This window comes from Felis catus, chromosome A3, assembly GCF_018350175.1.
Source record: "Felis catus isolate Fca126 chromosome A3, F.catus_Fca126_mat1.0, whole genome shotgun sequence".
Lineage (NCBI taxonomy): Eukaryota > Metazoa > Chordata > Mammalia > Carnivora > Felidae > Felis > Felis catus.
Genome location: NC_058370.1, coordinates 9,612,576 through 9,631,785, shown reverse-complemented (window position 1 = coordinate 9,631,785; position 19,210 = coordinate 9,612,576). Strand labels below are relative to the sequence as shown.

The window sequence follows — 19,210 nt, the reverse complement described above, 5'->3', positions numbered from 1 at the left end:
ACCAATTTTTAGGGACTAAGGTCTAGGGAGAAAAGTGAGCAAAAGACCAAATATTCCATTTATATAAGAGGAAATACAAAAGGCTAATAAACATTTCATCGTGTTCAACCATAATAAGAAAACTTCATATTAAAACAGAAATGGGAACCCTCTTGCACTGTTGATGGGAATGCAAACTGGTGCAGCCGCTCTGGAAAACAGTGTGGAGGCTCCTCAAAAAACTAAAAATAGAAGTACCCGATGACCCAACAATAGCACTACTAGGAATTTATCCAAAGGATACAGGAGGGCTGATGCGTAGGGGCACATGCACCCCAATGTTTATAGCAGTGCTATCGACAATAGCCAAATTATGGAAAGAGTTCATCAACTGACGAATGGATAGAGAAGATGTGGTTTAGATATACAATGGAATACTACCTGGTAATGAGAAAGAATGAAATCACACCATTTGCAGCAACGTGGATGGAACTGGAAGGTATTATGCTGGGTGGAATCAGTCAGCCAGAGAAGGACAGGTATCATTTGTTCTCACTCCTATGTGGATCTTGAGAAACTTAACAGAAGACCATGGGGGAGGGAAGGGGGGGGGGGAATAGTTACAAACAGAGAGGGAGGGAGGCAAACCATCAGAGACTCTTAAATACAGGGGACAAACTGAGGGTGGATGGGGGAGTGGGGAGTGGGGGAGAGGGGTAAGTGGGTGATGGGCATTGAGGAGGGCACTTGTTGGGATGGGTGCTGGGTGTTGTATGTAAGTAATGAACCACGGGAATCTACCCCAAAAACCAAGAGCACACTTTACACGCTGTATGTTAGCTAATTTGACAATGAATTATATTTAAAAAATAAATAAAACATGATCTCTTTCCTCCTAATTATAAACAAGTATAAATTGAAAAAAATACTCAGTGTTGGGGAAGGTGTGGTGAATCTGTCCCAGGGAAGTCAGTTACGAGCACTTTCTGTTTCTCACCATTTCCCTGATCTCTCTCCTGGTTCAGCTCCTGTGGGGATGAGTTTTCTGATCTTAATTTGTAGGACCTTCATGTTAAATTTAACTTTTGTGTCTCTTTGCCCCTCTCCCCCCCTTCTTTTTGCCACTGTGCCTTGGTTGAAGCCACTAGGTTCTGCATTGACCGTCCTCTCTAACTCGACTCTCAAAAGGAAGTTCCTGGTTCTTTATGCACTGGTCTACTTCTTTCCTGGGGTTCTGCCCTACTGAGGGAGCTGCAGTAGAAGGTGACCAATTCATTCCAGTGTGCTCAGACTTTCCCAGTTTTAGTATTTAAAGTCCCTGTGAAAGATCCTCCATGCTGGGAAACATGGGAGAACTGGTCACCCTCTTGTCATGTGCCATTAAGCAAAACTCCTATCTCACCATTTCCCCCAGGGTGTTAGTTTTCTATGGTTATTGTTACAAAGTAGTATAAGCTGGGTGACTTAAACCAACAGAAATGAATTCTATCACCCCTCTGGAGACTGTGAGTATGAAATGGAGGTGTTAGCCAGGCCAGGCTCCCTCAGATGACGCCAGGAGAGAATACTTCCTTGCCTCTTCTAGCTTCTGATGATCCTTGGTGCTCCCTGGCTTGGCAGGTACATCAGTCCAACTTTTGCCTCTGTTACCACAGGGCCCTCTTCTCCCCATGTGTCTTTACCTAGTTTTCCCTTTGGTGCCCAAATTTGCCTTTTTTATAAGGGTACCAGTTGTAATGGAGTAGTGCCCACTCTTGATGACCTCATCTTAACTGGGTTAAATCTGCAAAGACCTTATTGCCAAGTAAGGTCAAATTCTGAGGTACTGAGGTTTGAGGCTTCCACATATCTTTTGGGGGAGACACAATTTAACCCATAACACTCAGTCTTGCACTCATTGGCTCTTGGACAACAAACTCTTTAGCGTAAATCATGGAAGATTGTAAGTGCCAGGGTCGAGTCATTTGTACTTCATCCAGTAGGCATCAGTGAGTCATCGATGGCTTCTGAACAAAGGAGTGACATGCTGTAAGTGTCATTTTAATAACATTAATGTGGAAATAGTGTATATGATGGATTGGCTCGTGATGGGAGCTGGTTATTAGGACCGTGAGAAATCCCCTGGGCTTGTGACCAGCTACATCACCACCTCCTGCTGAGATCGGCCTTTTGTTCAAGAGACATCGCATACCTTTTCATACTTTCTCAGAAAAGGTATATAAGATCTCTGCAGACATCCTCTCCAGGGCTCAAAGGCAGATCCTTGTGAAATTGTGGCCAAGGTACCCTGTTCTGCCTACTCTCTTGTGAAAGACTCTCCCATCAAATAATAGGGAATAATTTCATCTCTTATCAATTTCTTCGTGCTCAACCCACATGCTTAAGTCTTTCTTTCTGTCTTGGGTCTTGGCGTGTCAATATTCCCTTCCCTCCCCACAGCCCATTCCCAGGTGTATATCCAACCACACTGCAGCCTAGACCATGTCTGATTTCAAGTTTGGACATACTTTCTACTGCTTGCTTGCAATTTGGGAATAATTTACATTCTCCTCCTTAATTAGACTCTTTCGACTTTAGTCTTGGAACCTTTCTTTGATCTCCTGATTAAAACTCCTATTAATGATCCAGGGGTGGGGCGCCTGGGTGGCTCTGTCGGTGGAGCGTCTGACTTCAGCTCAGATCATGATCTCGCAGTTGACGAGTTCGAGCCCCGCGTCGGGCTCTGTGCTGATGGCTCAGTCTGGAGCCTGCTTCGGATTCTGGGTCTCCCTCTCTCTCTGCCTCTCCCCCGCTCATGCTCTGTCTCTCTCTGTCTCAAAAATAAAGATAAACATTAAAAAAAAAAAAAAAACAAAAAACGATCCAGAGGTGGTGGTGGTAGTTAGCACCCACTTGCCATGGTCTTTGGCCTGTGTATTACTTTAGCCTTTCTGCCTTTTGCCAACACGACTTGAGTTTTAGGCTGTGTGCAAGACCTTCGTCCTCTGGATCCCCCAGAAAGTCAGGAAGCTCTTGGAGTCATGACATCACTGAAATCTCTCATACCTACAATTACATAATCTTGACCAATTCACACCCCTTTCTTAGATAATCTGTTTACATGCGTGGCTTAGAGGATTTATCCCTAGAAGCCTGACTCCTTACCACACCTGGTTGGACAAGGAGTGAGCACCCAAACAAGATAATCAGATCAGGTAGTTTTTTCTTCCCAAATTCAGAATGACACAGAGACTGGATTAGTTAACTGGTGTAGAACCCAAACTGGAACCCAACTCTTACTAAGTCGGGGTCATACACTCTGGGATATCCTTGAAGATCTACCTGGAAGGGTGTTGAACATCGGAGTCTGTCTTCAGAGAAGGAAGAATCTATCCACTCATTTGACAAATACTGATTGGGAACAAGTATTGATTCAGCAAGTCCAACCTCTGAGGATTCTAGGCTTTGAGGATGCGGGAATGACATGGCCTCACCTCCTGGCATTTGCTGTATAGAAGTGGGAGAGAGACAGTACATAACACTGCTTGAAATTATGTTGTAGGGTTAAGAGCTATGAAGAAAGGGTAACAGAATAAGGACACAGGGAATAATTGGAGGGAGTCTTGCTATCGTAGCTAGATTAGCCAAGGAAGGTCTCTCTGAAAGGTCCCACCTGAGCAGGAACTTGAATGAAGTGAAGGAACAAGCCACATGGACATCTGGGAGAAAGGACACTGTAGGCAGAGGGACGAGTGCAAGAGCCATGAGGCATGAGGTTTTCAAGGACTCTCTCTTGCTGCTGTGCGGAAGGCAAATGTGTTGGGGGGAGGGATGAAGAACAAGGAGAGGAGGAGGGAAAGAGATCGACCACCTGTGTATCTTGGAAATCCTCCCTGTGCTTTCTTTGGTCTAGAAATTTTTCTGCATACTTCAGACCTATGCTTTTTTTTACTTGGTCAAAGTGGGTTGGATTTCTATTCCTTGCAATCAAATTTTCTCCCTGATTAAGACCGAGCTCCTAAGAGCCTGAAATATGGTGGAAGTAATACAGAAGGAGAAAAAGAAATGGCCATAAAACATACCATGGTAATACATTTACAGGACCTCATCATGTATTATTTTTAACCGTAGGTGATGAAAATATAATTCAGTTTGTGGAAAGATCATTCGACAACCGTAGTTCTCAACTGAGGATGATTCTGCCCTCCAGGGACCATTTGGCAATGTCTGGAGACATTTCTGATTCTGTGGAAGGTAGTGCTACTAGCATCTAATGGGTAGAGGTCATGGATGATGCTGAACATCTTACAGTGAACAGAGACAACCCGCCCCCCTCCCCTGCCCAACACACACAGCAAAGAATTTCCCAGTCCCAAATTTCAACAGTGCTGCAGTTGAGAAATTGCAAACACAATGTGCTCAGTCATAAGCATGATTATTTATGAGGCAGGCTTCCTCAACCTTTTAAGATACCTCCGCTAGACTGAAGGAAGGAGAACAGATAATGCAGATTATGCTCACCAATTTTGTATGGCTTTCTCAGGTGAATCAGCTCATGTGGCCCCTCCTTGTGTTCATGTACCTGTCTTGCAGCAGTGATCTGCTCTGGAAGAGGCTTGTTTTTCCACATAGAGGAGGAGGACTTGCCCCAAAGCAGACACTGCATTGGGAGAATGGGCTTCTTGGAAATGCACCGTTTTCTGGTTCTTAACTCTTGATCGTGCTGCAGTTTTGCAGAAGAGCATCACATATTGTCAAATTACCATCAGTTTTTTTTTTTTTTTGAGAGAGAGAGAGAGAGAGAGAGAGAAGGGAAGAGAGAGGCAGAGACAGAGGATCTGAAGTGGGTTCTGTGCTACAGCAGAGTCCTACATGGGGCTCGAACCCACAAACGATGAGATCATAACCTGAGCCGAAGTCGAACGCTTAACCGACTGAGTCTCCCAGGCACTCCACCATCAATGGTTTTTATAGTAGATGTGTGCAAATACGACGCAATCAGATGGCTGCCTAATATTTATTGTTAATTTTCACAAATGAGTGGAGTAAAAACTCCTTCTAAGACTAAATAATAATTTTCTCTTTCTGCCACACTGAAGCCTGAGCGTCCTTGCAAATTCAATTCAGCAAATAAGTGTTTGTCAAACGGAATTACAAATCAAACCATTTTCATTCTTGATGAAGGAGGAAGAGAGAGAGAGACTGGTGGTTTTAGGCTAGGATGCACCATACAGATACTCCACAGGAGAAGGGGGAGAGGGTCACCATTCCACGCACAGTTTTTGGAGCTCCTCTTTCCAGAACCTCCAGTTGATCTGTTCCATTGGGAGGAGATTGGTACAGATCCTCTTGGAGGGGGAGGGGGCCGTTTGGGGGATGGTAAATTTACCCAATCCTTTTTGCATGTTATTATCATTGTTTTCCTGTTTATCTCTGAATTGCCGTCATGAATTCAACAAATCTTTGTTGAGCACCTTCTACATCCCAGACACTCTCCTGGTATGTGGGCTACCACAGAGAACAAGACAGGCAAACCTTTCCCATCTCCTGGAGTCTGTGGTCTAACTGGGGAGACAGACAGTACACCCGACGCTTGACTCAAATGTCTGTAATTGAGAGGGTCACACGCTAAGAAGACAGGGAAGGGAGTGGTCATGGCTGTCAGATAGACTGGCCAGGGAGAGCTGCATGGGGAGGAGGCCTTTAAAAGACCTCCTGAGGAGCAAGCTCTGGGTTGTCTGAGAGAAGCCAATTGCAGAAGGACAGAACAGCACCTGTCATGCCTGGCAGGTTTTGAAAACTGTGTCTAGTTGTGCCTGGAGGACGTGAAGGAAAGACAGGGAATGGGGGATCCAGCCATTCAGGTTCCATAGGTCACGTGGGGACTGGGGCTTTTATGAACAAGTGACAGGGATGCCAACAGAAGAGTCCGATTAGAGGCGTAGGTCGCTCGATGTGAATTGTGTTGTAACGGGACGGTTCTGGCTGCTGTGAGGGTCACGTATGGTGGGGAACAGGCCAGCGAGCCGTTCGCTGTCATAATTCAGGGGAGGGATATTGGTGGCTTCGACTAGCGACATAGGGATGGGCGTTTGCCGACGATATTTTTTTCCTCTGCATACTCTTGTTTTTCCCATTTCTAGCCAGAGTTACTAATTCATGATTACCGCTGGCGTTTCCTGCCCTTTTGTGAGTTTCCTGAGCCCTGTCTGTCCCCCCGCCCTCCGTTGCATTATTGTCAAACAGCGTGGTTGCGATAGACTGCTGGTGTTCATCTTCGTATTGATTAATTTCTTTCTCACACGCACCACGTGCATCTCCGACATCTACAGCGGAATTTTCGTGTGATGAGTCATTTGCACACGACAGCTTTTCATTATAGAAGTCATCCTCAGAGTAGCAGGTGCTGGACTCAACTCAGGTAAAATGTTTGCCCAGTGCTTGCTGCTTAGTGCTCTCTCTTGACGTGGCATTTGATGGGTTTTGCTTTGTTTTTTGTTTTTTTTTTTTTTTTGAATCAGACCACTGTTGAAATAATTACAAAGCTGTTTTCTCTTATTTATTTGCTGATCAACTGGGAATCGTGTTATTGTTTTACATGGGAAATGTGATTTCAGCAGTCACTCCTTTTAAATGAAATGATAATGCGCTACAGTGTGATTATATGACATGCCCATTATGGACTGAGGAGCGTGGTCTCTTGAGCCCCGGGAGTTCCAACTGGGTGGAGAGGGGAAACCTCACTCCTGCAAGCCCTGAACTGGCTACTTGGAAGTCCCTTGTTCATGGCAGAGTTTGCACAATCAAATACGTTCCTGGGTCGGTCAGCCAGCCGGTGAATCAGGCAGGTGTTTGAGAGCGGAGACCGGAGGGGACTTTGACAAGCCACACCCTCCCAGCCTGTGGAGCCAAGTCGGAGTCTACAGAGATGGCCAAAGCCAGCCCGTTGTCCTGCCGGCACGTGGTCCCGGCTTTGACAGATTTCCTTAAGCGAACTAGGTTATTCTGGGTTATTCTGGACATTCTGAGTTTTAATTTCTTTTCACTCCTGAGCAATAAAATAGGTCTTTGTACCAGATCAAATTCAAGCTCTCTGGTTTGCAACTCATGGTTTACAAGGACACTTGTGCACTTCCTGTATTACGCTGCCTTCATGTGCTCTCGGGGATGATGACCACGCGGGGCGCGCTAGAGTTGAGGCTTGCCGTAACTAATGGTAAGGAAGTTTACTTAGGTTTATTAACGAACCTACCTGGTTTTGGATAGCTGGCCTCAGAGCAGACTGAGCATTGAATGCTGGTGAGAACAGACCCTTAAGCTCTTGGTTCTGTGCTCTGCTGCCCACCAGGTTGTCGATGGTGTTAGCAGAATTTGAACTCAGGCCTCGGGCACCAGATGCTGTTGACAATGTTAGCCATGACATCCAATGAGAGCCAGAATTTTAATAATTTAGGTAAGCTATTTTAGCTCTATGGTCTGTTTTCAACTTCCTATACTTGTATCTTTTGTCCTGAAATTTCCACGTAAGTGGATAGGGGAGGGCTTTTATTTTATTATTATTAGTTTTTGTCTTGCTTGATGTTCAAAGGCCCATTCAATTTAAAGAATTTTTTTCCTTCTTCAGCTCCAGGAGATTGTGTTGTATTGTTATTATTAGTTTTATAATTTCTCTGTCTAGAATTCCTTCTTGAGGAATAATCGAAATTGTGAGTCTAAGTTCTCTAGTGTTGGCCTCTGGGGTCACACTGTCTTCTTTTCTGTGTGGGCGAGCTCTCTCTGCCTCTTTCTTATAAGGACACTTTGATGGCATTAGGGCCGGGGGATAATCCCAGATAATCTCTCCATCAATTTAACCCTGTCTGCATTCTGTGCGTTTTTCTTTCCCCCATAAGGCACCAGGGACAGGTTCCAGGGACGAGGGACTAGTATGTTTGGGGCCAGGACTCAGCACATTTCAGGCCTCTTGGCTCTTACTAGTTGCAGACTTTGAGGCTGGAGTTGTCTTTGCTGCTCCCTGCACACCCCCTCCTCCTTCCCTTCCCCATTTCCTCCCACCTGACGTCCCTGATGCTCAGAGCAAATCCAACACGTCCGGAGTTCTGCAGCATTTCCTGTTGACCGACGCTACTTTTTCTACTTTCCAGGATTGGGCTTCATTTAACTGCAAATAAAAAAAAGTCACGTTTGGAAACTTCTGAAGTTTTCGTAGAGAGAAAGGATATGCTTTGCCATTATAATCCCTGAAAACACCTCATTGTCTACTATCCTTCTTAGGCTCTGAGCCCTCGGTGGCAAAGACTCTGTCTTATTTGTCTTTATTTACTTAATGCCCAGCACATGGTGTTGCTTCCACGTGTTTATTAAATGAATGTCACTGTGGATTTTGTGAAATGAATTGTGTAAGGTTGTTTTAACTGATTACCCAAATTGATTAGACCGCTCTTTGCTGTGCGCAAAGAGGGTGCTCAGAAAGCCAGCGATTGTTTGGTTCCTAATTTGAAAACAATACTCAAGTTTCTATTAGTCCTGGTGGGTGGAACTTGAGCGTGTCATTAACTCTTTCTCAGAAGAGCAGATTGGAGGTGGGTAGCAGCTTTGTGGCTTTTTGGTATGCAGCTGTTGTTCCCTTGCAAAACTTAATTTAAAACAATAAAAAATGTACCTTGAAATCATTTTGTCTCCCTATTTATTTAATATGATTTATGCTAAATGCATTTCATATCACCATAATGTATCGGAGCTCAGCCACCACCTGTTATTTTGTAGGGGAAATAAACAAGACCTCTCTCATCAGATGAGTTAATTACACTGACATATTCACTCCTCCCCAGAGATACCATAGCTAAAATGCTGCAAAGCTCTAATTCAAACAAGCAGGCTGGAAACAAGAGTGCTGCCGTGGTACATTTTCTCTGGAAGAATCAAAAGCTCAACCCAGTCTTGGCACTGGAGGGTGGCCTCGCCGGAATTTGTCACAGGGAGGCCCATCTGGGTCCTATAACAAATCTGTAGGTGAGTTGAGCTCGAACCCACTTCTCAGTAGTTTGGCACTCTTCTCCAACCTTTGTGCTTCTGAGCATCGTGCGGTGGTTTTCTTTCCCTGCTTCATCCAGTAGTTTCTTCCTCCTCCCGGGGGATCTGCGTGGTGGTGGCCGTGCCGGCCGTCGGTGCTGTGAGGAGCACAGCAAAGTGTCCCCGTGAGCTACTTCAGCCTCGGTTGGGGGGACGGCAGCCACTGGCAGCCACGGCCAATGTGGCTTTTATCTCTTGGCAAAGTCAGGCAGCCGAGTGTGGCCGGGGGGAGGCTGTTTTGGGCGTCTTAGGTCAGGTTCCTTAGAAGCAGGAGCCGAGACAAGGATTCATGTGCAAGGGATTTATTGAGAATGTGTTCCCAGAAGAATGGGAGAAAAGGATCCCAGGGGAGCAGGGGAGGGGAGCAGGACAGGGAAGAGAAAGAAGGCAAGCAATGTGTGACCTCAGGCAAATCCCAGCCTCCTCCTGATCTGCCCGATGGGGGAAGGAGGCTCTGGAGTAGAAACCACACCTCAGAGCCTTTCCCAACTGGTGGCAAAAGGCTTGGGCCTTTGTATTCCTTTCCAGTTGGTCGCTGGCTAAGAGCCAGGTAGAAAGGGCATAAACTCCCAGGACCTAGTTCTCTTGCATGTGGCAGAAACAGCCCCAAAAGCCCAATGGCAGAAACTGGGGGGCCAGGAAGGATGGGGGCAGGGCACACGGACAGAGTATGACTAGGGTTCCGGGGCCGTGAGAAGAGCTCAGTCTCTGCTGTCCTGTGCCGAGGGCTCTGTGTCGGCAAGATGGGAGGCGGGGGCGGGGGGGGGGGCATCCTTGTCCCTCACACATTCTGCTCTACGGCATGCATTAGGCACTCTATGCCCAGTGCCTACAGCCTATACACCTTTTAGGGGCCTCCAAAATATTTGAAACCTGAAAGCAAAAAAAGAAAAAAAAATCAGTTTAACATATAAAGAAAAAAATTAATTTGAAAATGATTAACTTATTTATTCAACAAATATTTCCTAAAAATGTATTAGGTTCCCTTGGGTTCTGGGTGTATTACAGCGACCAAAACACAAAAATACCTGCCCTTGCGATGAAAGGAGAAAGGCAGTACGTGAGATAAATGTGTCTTATGTTCATAAGTCCCACAGGAGAAATAAGGCAGAGGGGGAGTCGTTGGGTGCATGGTGGCCTGGGAAGAGGCAGAGTAAGTGTACTTGTAAGTCAGGTGGTCAAGGAAGGCTTCCCTGAGAAGGTGACATTTGAACAAAGGTCTGAAGCAGGTGGGGGGATCTGCCATAAAGTGTTACGGGGTAGGGTATTCATGTGAAAGGGACAGTAAGTGCAAAGATCCTGAGGCAAGGGGATGTCTGATGTGATGAGAAACAAGGAGTCCAGAGAGTCTGAGAGTGTGTTGGTGTGTGTGTGTGTGTGTGTGTGTGTGTGTGTGTGTGTGTGTGTTGGGGGGGTGGGTATTAAGAGGAAATGAGGTCAGAGAGGAGCCGGAGCCAGGTAGTTTAGGGCTGGTAGATAGTAGGAAGGATGCTGGCTTTAATTTAACAATCATAAAAATCTTCATTACAAAAATGTATAATTTGATTCTCTCACTTTACTACAACCCCTGCTATCAGCCAGGGTATAAGATAAGCCTATGTAATAGAGAGACCCCCAATATAAAACAAAACCATGGTAGTTTACTTCTCTCCTGTCCAGTAGTGTGAAGGTGGGTAGGTGGTCCACGGACAGAGGCAAATCTGTTCCATGATGCCATCCAGGGGCCCGGGTTCCTTCCTTGCTTTACCAGCCTTTGAAGTCTTGTCCTTGTTGACCTTGACCAAGCAGTTCCAAGTTACTACAAGAAGGAATGAGGATAAAAGAAATGAACTCATTTCTGTTCTAAGGAATGTGATCTGGAAGTCACCCACGTAATGCCTACTCATACCCAACTGGCCGGACTTAAAGACACGGCCACGTTTAGAGATACAGGAAAGCCTTCAGCTAAATGAAGAAATAGAGAATGGATCCCGGGGGCGATTAGCATTTCCTGCCATACATAACGATTGCCGGGATCTTGTGGCCACAAGTAAATCAAATGAGTGACTTACAGCGAAACAGGCAACCTTACAAAAATTCTTTCCGCGTATTTTTAACAAAACGAATGACATTTAATGTAGAGTAGAAGTGGGGCCACTTACTGTCACAATTCCTGGGAGCTCCATTCACAACTGGTGTTGTGCAATATGGCAGCCCGGGGACTGTGTGTGCATTTTAATACAGTTGATCTAACACGGCAGGGTGAACCCCCATGATGAGTGCCCAGGGTTATGAAAGTCTTAAAACAGCCCCACTCGCTTTGGTCACGCAGCATTGCAAGTCGACAAGTCGAATGTCAGCGCGCCCCAGGAAAAGTGGTATTTGCAAACTGAACTCTTGGGGAGTGGACTGATAAATCCACAAACCAATTTATTCATTTAGAGCAGGCCCATACAGCTGGCACAATAATTCAACCAGTCTCTTTCCCGGTATTGACTTACCTGAGAAACCAAATTAATTATCAGAAGGTTGCTCTGCTAAGTACGGAATTAGAAAGAAAGGAAATTGGATGGTCTTAAGGGATTGCTCTTACAGGCTTGGATAAGTCCTGGTAAATTGCTCTTAAAGAAAAAGGCATGTACTGCTCTCTGAGAGCCTGGCTCAGCCCTCAGCCCCTTCTCCTTGAACTCTGATGTTGACCCAAGTGTGCCATCCCAGGCTTTCAGTTTATACTTGTCATTATTCTATTACTCGATTTTTAAAAAATCTAAATTGTCCTTTACATCAGTGCAGTTTTAAATGTGCTGTGTTCTGGCTTTGTGGGGGAAGATATCTTACTTTCGTGGATAAATGGTAATCTTTCATCCAAGCTAATTTCCTCTCTTTGATCTTTCTTTTTATTCTTTGGTCTGACTTTACATTCCTTTCCCTTTTGCCCTCATTACTGTGGCATATCTGTCTCAAAGAGCCGGAAATAATATGCAGATGAAATCATACCCTCTTTTCACCCTAGTGGCTGGGAGCCCATGCTTCAGCCGAATTTTTGCCCCTTCCTCTCAGTGGCTGATGGTCAGAAGCAAGCCTCACTTTGCCTCAGTTTTCTTCTCTGGCAAATGGGGATAATAACATCCATGTCCCAGAGTTCTTGCAATGATTGGGTGTGTGTGTGTAGGGGGGGGTTGGTGGGTGCGGGGGGGGGGGGTAGGTTAGAGGAGCAGTTCTCAAAGTGTGATTTGATCCCAGAGACTAGGATCCACAAAGGCGAAAGTATTTTTGAAATGATGCCGAAGAGGCTGCCTTTCTCACTGAGCTGGGCTGATGGTTCAAGAGCAGTGATGGGTAGATCTTCCGGAGGCTCAGTGTGACTCAAGGTGGTGGTATATCTGGACCAGGAGCCATAGCCTGGTCTTCACCAGAATGTACTTGCAGGGAAAAAAATGGATGCCAGTTTCACTTAAGAGCGCCCTTGAAGGGGCGCCTGGGGGGTTCCGTCGGTTGAGCGTCCGACTTCGGCTCAGGTCACGATCTCGCGGTTTGTGAGTTCGAGCCCGCGTCGGGCTCTGTGCTGACAGCTCAGAGCCCGGAGCCTGCTTCGGATTCTGTGTCTCCCTCTCTCTGCCCCTCCCCGCTTGTGCTCTGTCTCTCTCTGTCTCTCAAAAATCAATCAATCAATCAATCAATCAATCGTGCCCTTGAAGTAGTAACATGTCTTAATTTTATTAAATCTTGACGTTTTTAATATTCTGTCTGATGAAATGGGAGGTATATATAAAGAACTGCTGCTGTGTCATGAATTAGGACGGTATCTTTAAGAGAAAACCCTTGTTTGATTGAGCTGGGAGATGAAGTCACCATTGTTTCCAGGAAACACCATATTTACCTGGAAGAATGAATGACAATTTATGGTGACTCAGACCTCAGGATCTGGCAGATTTTTTTTTTTAAACGAACAAAAGGAACCGTCCTTGCAAGGACAGCAACTAGTGATATTTGTGGCCAATGATAACATTTTTATTTTTGAGCAAAAATTAGAATTTTGGAAAACTCGAAGCCACCACTCTGAGCTCGACAGCATTCTCATACTTCAGTACTTAAAAACAAAACAAAACAAAACATTTATTTATTTATTTTTGAGAGAGAGAAAGAGAGAGCAGAGGAGGGGCAGAGAGAGAGAGAGAGGGATACAGAGATCCCAAGCAGGCTTTGTGCCGTCAGTGCACAACCCAGCGTCGGGCTCAGACTCACCAACCGTGAGATCATGCCCTTAGCTGAAATCAAGAGGCGGACGCTTAACCAACTTCTGATGAGATGGTAGGGTAGGAAACGCACCAGTATCTGGAATAACTTTACAACTTGGTAAGTCTGTGTTTTCCAGGCGACCAGTCTCTGCTATTAGAAAATCAGGCATGTGTAAAAGATCCATTCAAATTGCAAGATAGAGCAAATGGATTTTCCTGTTAATCTGAAACGCTTTTTGATTTCACATTGCAATCGACTTTATTACCTGTTGAGTTTTGGTGTAGTATCAGAGGAGAGCATCCATTCTTATCTGAAAATCTTAAAATAGTCTTCTCTTTTCGAACCACATACTTGTGTCCGACTGGATTTTCCTCGTATACTTATTTCAACCAGAACAACATATCACAACAGACTGAGTACGGTGCGGGGGGGGGGGGGGGGGGGGGGGGGTAGGACAATGTAGCCAGCGTCTGAAACCACACTTTAAAAATGTGCCTCCACGCCTGGGTGGCTCAGTTGGTTAAGCGTCCGACTTCAGCTCAGGTCACGATCTTGCGGTCCGTGAGTTCGAGCCCCGCGTCAGGCTCTGGGCTGATGGCTCAGAGCCTGGAGCCTGCTTCCGATTCTGGAGTCTCCCCCTCTCTCTGTCCCTCCCCCATTCATGCTCTGTCTCTCTCTGTCCCCAAAATAAATAAACATTAAAAAAATTTTTTTTAAATGTGCCTCTCACTACAAAAATGTTTTTGGAACTATAGTTACATTTTTATAAGCATAGGGTGTTTATGTTAACATGGAATGGGTTTGCTATTATTTATTTCTATTATGTATTATTATTAATATATTATGGTTTTAACACGAATTGGTAAATATATATTTGGAAACTTTCCTGGTTTGAACTCCTCTTGTGGTAAATATTGATCGCTCTACGCCATACAGACAAAAGTTCTTTGGGAAGCTAAATAATTTGTGAAAGTGTAAAGGCTTCCTGAGACCTAACATTTGAGAATTTCTGGCTTAGAACACTGCTTCTCACCCAGTAAAAGATATCTCATCCCTAACTCTTTAATTATCTAGTTATTCACAGAACTACACTGCTTATTCCTAAATTATGCATAACGATCATCATCATCGTCATCGAATTTTATTGAAGATTTGTTTTGTGCCAGACACTGTGCTGTCTGCTTTGCATATGTTACCTAATATGATTTTTGACAAAACATGATGAGATGGGTACAATTCTTAGTTTTATTGTACAGATGAGGAAAATGAGATACAGAGAGGTTAGGTAGCTTGGCCAAGGTCACACAGCTAGACAGTAGCAGAAATGAAACCCGGGCAATCTGATTGCTAATCTGCCTGTCCCGGGCAGTCTGGCCCTAATGACTTTTTTTTTTTTCCTAATGAGGAGTGTTTATTTTGTTCCTTCATTTAGAACGTCTCCCACTGACTTGAACATACGATCAGGGGCGCCTGGGTGGCGCAGTCGATTAAGCGTCCGACTTCAGCCAGGTCACGATCTCACGGTCCGTGAGTTCGAGCCCCGCGTCAGGCTCTGGGCTGATGGCTCGGAGCCTGGAGCCTGTTTCCGATTCTGTGTCTCCCTCTCTCTCTGCCCCTCCCCCGTTCATGCTCTGTCTCTCTCTGTCCCAAAATAAATAAACGTTGAACATACGATCAGAGTTTGCCCTTCCTACCCCACCCCAGGGGGTCTCTCCCTAGTGCTTCCTAGGGACCCCCCAAAAATGCCTTTCTGGAGGTCATGGCCAATTCCATCAGCAGCCACCCCCCACGGTCTTCCCCTTCCCCCCCCCCCCATTAGCATCTGCTCATTATACCACCAGTGGAAAGAATGATTCCACTCTGAGGTATGGGTGCCCTTTGTGTACGAACCCCTCCCTTATTACCTCTGTGATGTCACCAAGTGCTGGGTTCTCTCTGGACCAGCTACCTAATTTGTGGGGCTTTTCCTTCAAACATTAAACATGATTACAATGTCAAGATTGCAGCAGCAGGGCGTTGATCAAGTGGGGGTGGTCCCAGCGGGGCGGGAGCGGGGGTGCACAGGTCACAGCCATACCAGGGACCTGTGATATTCTGTTAGCATTTTATGGGTAAAGAAATTTAACATAGAAAGAAAATTGATCGTTTTAGTTTCTAAAAAGCATGACAAGCATGATATATTCATCAGGACTCATTCACTTACAGGTTATAGAAAAATCAAACTATCTTAAGCAAAAGAGGGACATTTATTGCCTTCTTGAAGCAATCCATGGGCAGGATGGAGCAGCTAGTTTCAGGCATACGTGGATCAAAGGCATTGACTGAGTCTGAAGTTTCACTATTAGTCTTATCCCTGCTTCTCTGACTGGCCTTGGCCTTAGACTTATGCCATCCCTGGACCGACCACTGTGGCCAGGGGATATGATGGGATCATTGGCCCAGACTGTGTTCATTCACGTGTTTAGGAAGGGGAAGGGACTTATGTGACCAAGAGCCACCCCCAGAACAAGTTGGAAGAGTAGGGGAGGAGCCATTGGCCCCAAGAAGGGGTAGCTGTCCTGGGTAGAACCCTTATAACAAAGCCATGCCCCCCACCCCCAGAACTGTCCTTTGCAGAAATGTGAACCTCGATGTTGGCAAAGATTTAGTGTAGTGAGAGCAAGGGTAGTGTAGTTTGAGAAGATCTGTTAAGAAAGGAAATCAGGTAAGTGCTGATGTTAATATCCTACAAGATTTGGAAATCCAGAAAAAAGGTAAAATCCGTAGAACCCCCACCCCCCCCGCCACGTCCTTTGAAAAACATATAGACTAAACCAGTGGATCATGTTCATGTTTGTTTTTAGGATTTTGGGGATCCTGCCAGTGGTTATCAGTGCCGGGGTAGGGGTGGTGATAAGACGTTTCTATTTCCAAACTCATAATTGCAGAATGCATGTTACCAAGATAAAGACAAAAACAGACCATGACCTGGGAATTTTATCTGTCAGATCACTATATTGCATGATTCATTTATTGCAAAACACATCTCATAAAGAAAGCAAATATGCAAAGAACACTCACATGAGTTATGAAAATTGGCCCTCCTCCATGAACTGGTGGCCTGGAAATGATGAACCCAATGAGGAGTTACCAGGCTTCTATTTATGTACATCGTCTGTTTTGCACCAAAGGTAGTGTCTTTGCAAGCAGTCTATGTTTGTTCTCCCAACCTCCAAGTGGAGGGAGCAGAGGCAATGGAGTCTCCGAGGATATGGGGAGGGCCACTTGCTTAAGGGTGGGTGGAACCAATGAGAAGTCTGATTTGTTGTGGTTCAACGATTTCTTAAAATTCTTTGCAAGGCTGACCTATTTCGAATTCCTTGAGCCTATAGTCTGAAAGGTCATGAATCTGGGCTCGGCTCACCATGCCGAGGCTGAAGACTTCGGTTCTTAAATGCCAAAGGTGTGTCGGATTGCCTTTCGAAATGTTGGCATCTCTACTCAGGTGTGCCGTGGATAGTAGACAGTAGTTTCTTTTCTCATGGAAACATTCAGCCAACCAAAGAACCACCTGTGTTGTTTTTCTGGGCCCTTTGGATCTTGGCCATGGATTAAACAGACAAACCAATCTCCCACGCGTGCTTTCCTTTTGTCAAGTACAGGGACAAACAGGTATGTGTTTGCCAAAAGGTTGGCAGCATTAAATGTACTTCCTGGGAGTAAAGCTAGAGGAAAAAAATGAAAGTGCCGATTTACTCTTGTCCCTCGTTTCCACGTCTCCCATTTGCTTTAGCATGAAGCTCCTTGTTGTTACATCCAACGGTCTTTCGGATGCTCTGTTTCCTCCACCAGTCTTACTTCTTGCTTCTCCCTAAACTTAGCTTTGACCTCCAGGAACCTTGGTTCACTCGTGGACCTCTGTCAGTGCCATTCTCTACCTTCTGACCTGGCAAATTCTTACCAGCTCTTCAAGTGTCAATTCAGGGGTTCCTTCCTCAGGAGGCCCTCCCTGACTCCCCAGGTCCGAGGTAGGGACTCCTCCTGGTGTTCCCGTAGCAACTGGTGTTTACTCAAGGACACACCTCCTCTGAACTTCATTGCCTGTTGACTTACCTTTCTTCACCTGTTCCTGCCTTTTCTTCCTTTTTCCTCTTTCTCCCTCGCGTCCTTCACCTTCTTCACTTGAATGCGTTTTCCTTGTACAAAGTCAAACATCACAGATGCTGGACAACGTGTTGGATCCCTTTCGCTGGTCTGTCTAGGTCCACATCCCCATCAGCCTGCTCCGTGTCCTGGGAGGCTGACCATGGGGTCTGCAGCGATGGGCTCTCTGCCTTCCAGTTTCCTGTTGGGCTTGGCCAGTAAGGGCACCAAAGAAGATTGAGGGTGGGAGAGAAAGAGTTTGGGGTATTTCCCCCACCTCCCTCCCCTCTGCATGTCCATGGGATGGTTGTCACTGTAAAACAGGCCACAGGTCCCCTTGGTATTCCTCGCCATGCAGTTACCTTTCTCGGTTTTGGTGGCACTTTCTCTTCTTGTCCCGTCAGGCCTGGGGGTGTTAATGGTTGCCACTGTCACTGTTCTAGATGTTGCTTCGCCCAGACACTGCCTCAGTCTGTGTAGACAGTCCCTTTATTAAGTGCTTCTTACACCACACAGTTGGGAGCGTGCACCCCTCTCTTGCTGAGACCCTGACTGAGCCTTGCTCCTGGCCCTGGTCCCTGCCACCTTCCCCAGAGGCCACTCCACTGACCGTGACTACATAACTGTGACTTCCACAGCCCTGAAGCTCTAGGTTCTAGAACAGCGCTGCACACACAGAGGAGGGGTTCGGTAAATGTCAGCTAACGGCTGCTGTTGAGTCTTAAGCTCCCAGGAGAAGATGGGTTAACAGTTGCTAATTCCAGGCAAACACTCGTTCCCTCTGCACCTCATAAAGATGAGACAGCATCACAGTTATCAGAGTGGAAAATTCCTTCACCGTTGTGGCAGCAGATAGCCATTATGTGTTCCTGTGGAAGACTCAGGAATGGGCATAGAAACAATCCACTGTATACCATGAAAAAGCGAAAGCATATTCTTTTCCTTGGAAACAAGATCGGCTTCTGGAAGCTTCCACTCCAACACCCATCCATCTAAACCGTGTCTCCAAGGACATGAGTAAGATGCAATTTGTTTCATAATAAGCCTCAGGAGCTTACTTTAAAGACGTGATTACCCAGAAGGCAATGAGAGCTGTCTACAATGTCTTCTGTTTCAAGAACATTTCTTATCCTAAAAAAAAAAAAGAAAAAAAAAAAAAAGGATAAGCTCCAAAGCTTCGCTGGAAATTCTGGCTTGTGAATTATACACAAAATAGAAAGTTTGCATATCTGTGATTTATCCTGACTTGGACCTCATTCCCCCAATTAGAGTGCTCAAATACAGAGCATAAGACCCAAATGGAAGCCCACTTACCTGTCAGACCAGAAGTAATGCTGTAAGCTGACAGTCTTTATTCTACTGTGGTTTCATCACAGGGCCGATTTCAAAACCAAGTTGGGACTTTGCAGAACAAGCCACTGTCACGGCTGCCTTTAACGGTGTCCTTATCACGTGCTGCGCATGTCTTATCTCACCCCGCCTGAGACCAGCATCACAAGGGGACGTGCTTAGCATCCTATAGATACTTAGAGACAGGAGGAACTTCTCCAGCGGAGTGATGGTGGCCAGGACTTCTTCTGTAGCCCAGGTTCTTTGCTGCTGTGCCTGTTGCCTTCCAAGGCCTCTCCATTTATCTGGGTGGCGGGTAACACGGCCAAGCTCCGGGCTGCCTCTCCACCTTGGTACTCACTTCTACTTTGTACTTATCTCGTTGTGTTGAATTGATTCACCCTCCAAGGTCACTCGGATGAGCATGAGCCATATTTGGCCCACAACCGACTTCCCTTGCAAGCTCCTTAAAACTTGTGAAATTTTAGGGGTGCCTGGGTGGCTCAGTCGG

The 19,210-nt window shown here is 45.8% G+C and overlaps 2 long non-coding RNA genes across 6 annotated transcripts in view; one reads left to right on the top strand and one right to left on the bottom strand.

The window, feature by feature from the left end:
- Positions 1-19,210, top strand: part of LOC111559754 — a 496,575-nt gene that overhangs the window by 190,852 nt on the left and 286,513 nt on the right. The window lies entirely within an intron of this gene.
- Positions 9,317-18,451, bottom strand: LOC123384267. The gene is made up of 3 exons (XR_006595073.1): positions 17,733-18,451; positions 10,675-10,828; positions 9,317-9,903 (listed from the first exon to the last, which is right to left on the bottom strand). It is a non-coding gene; the product is annotated as an uncharacterized LOC123384267 (long non-coding RNA).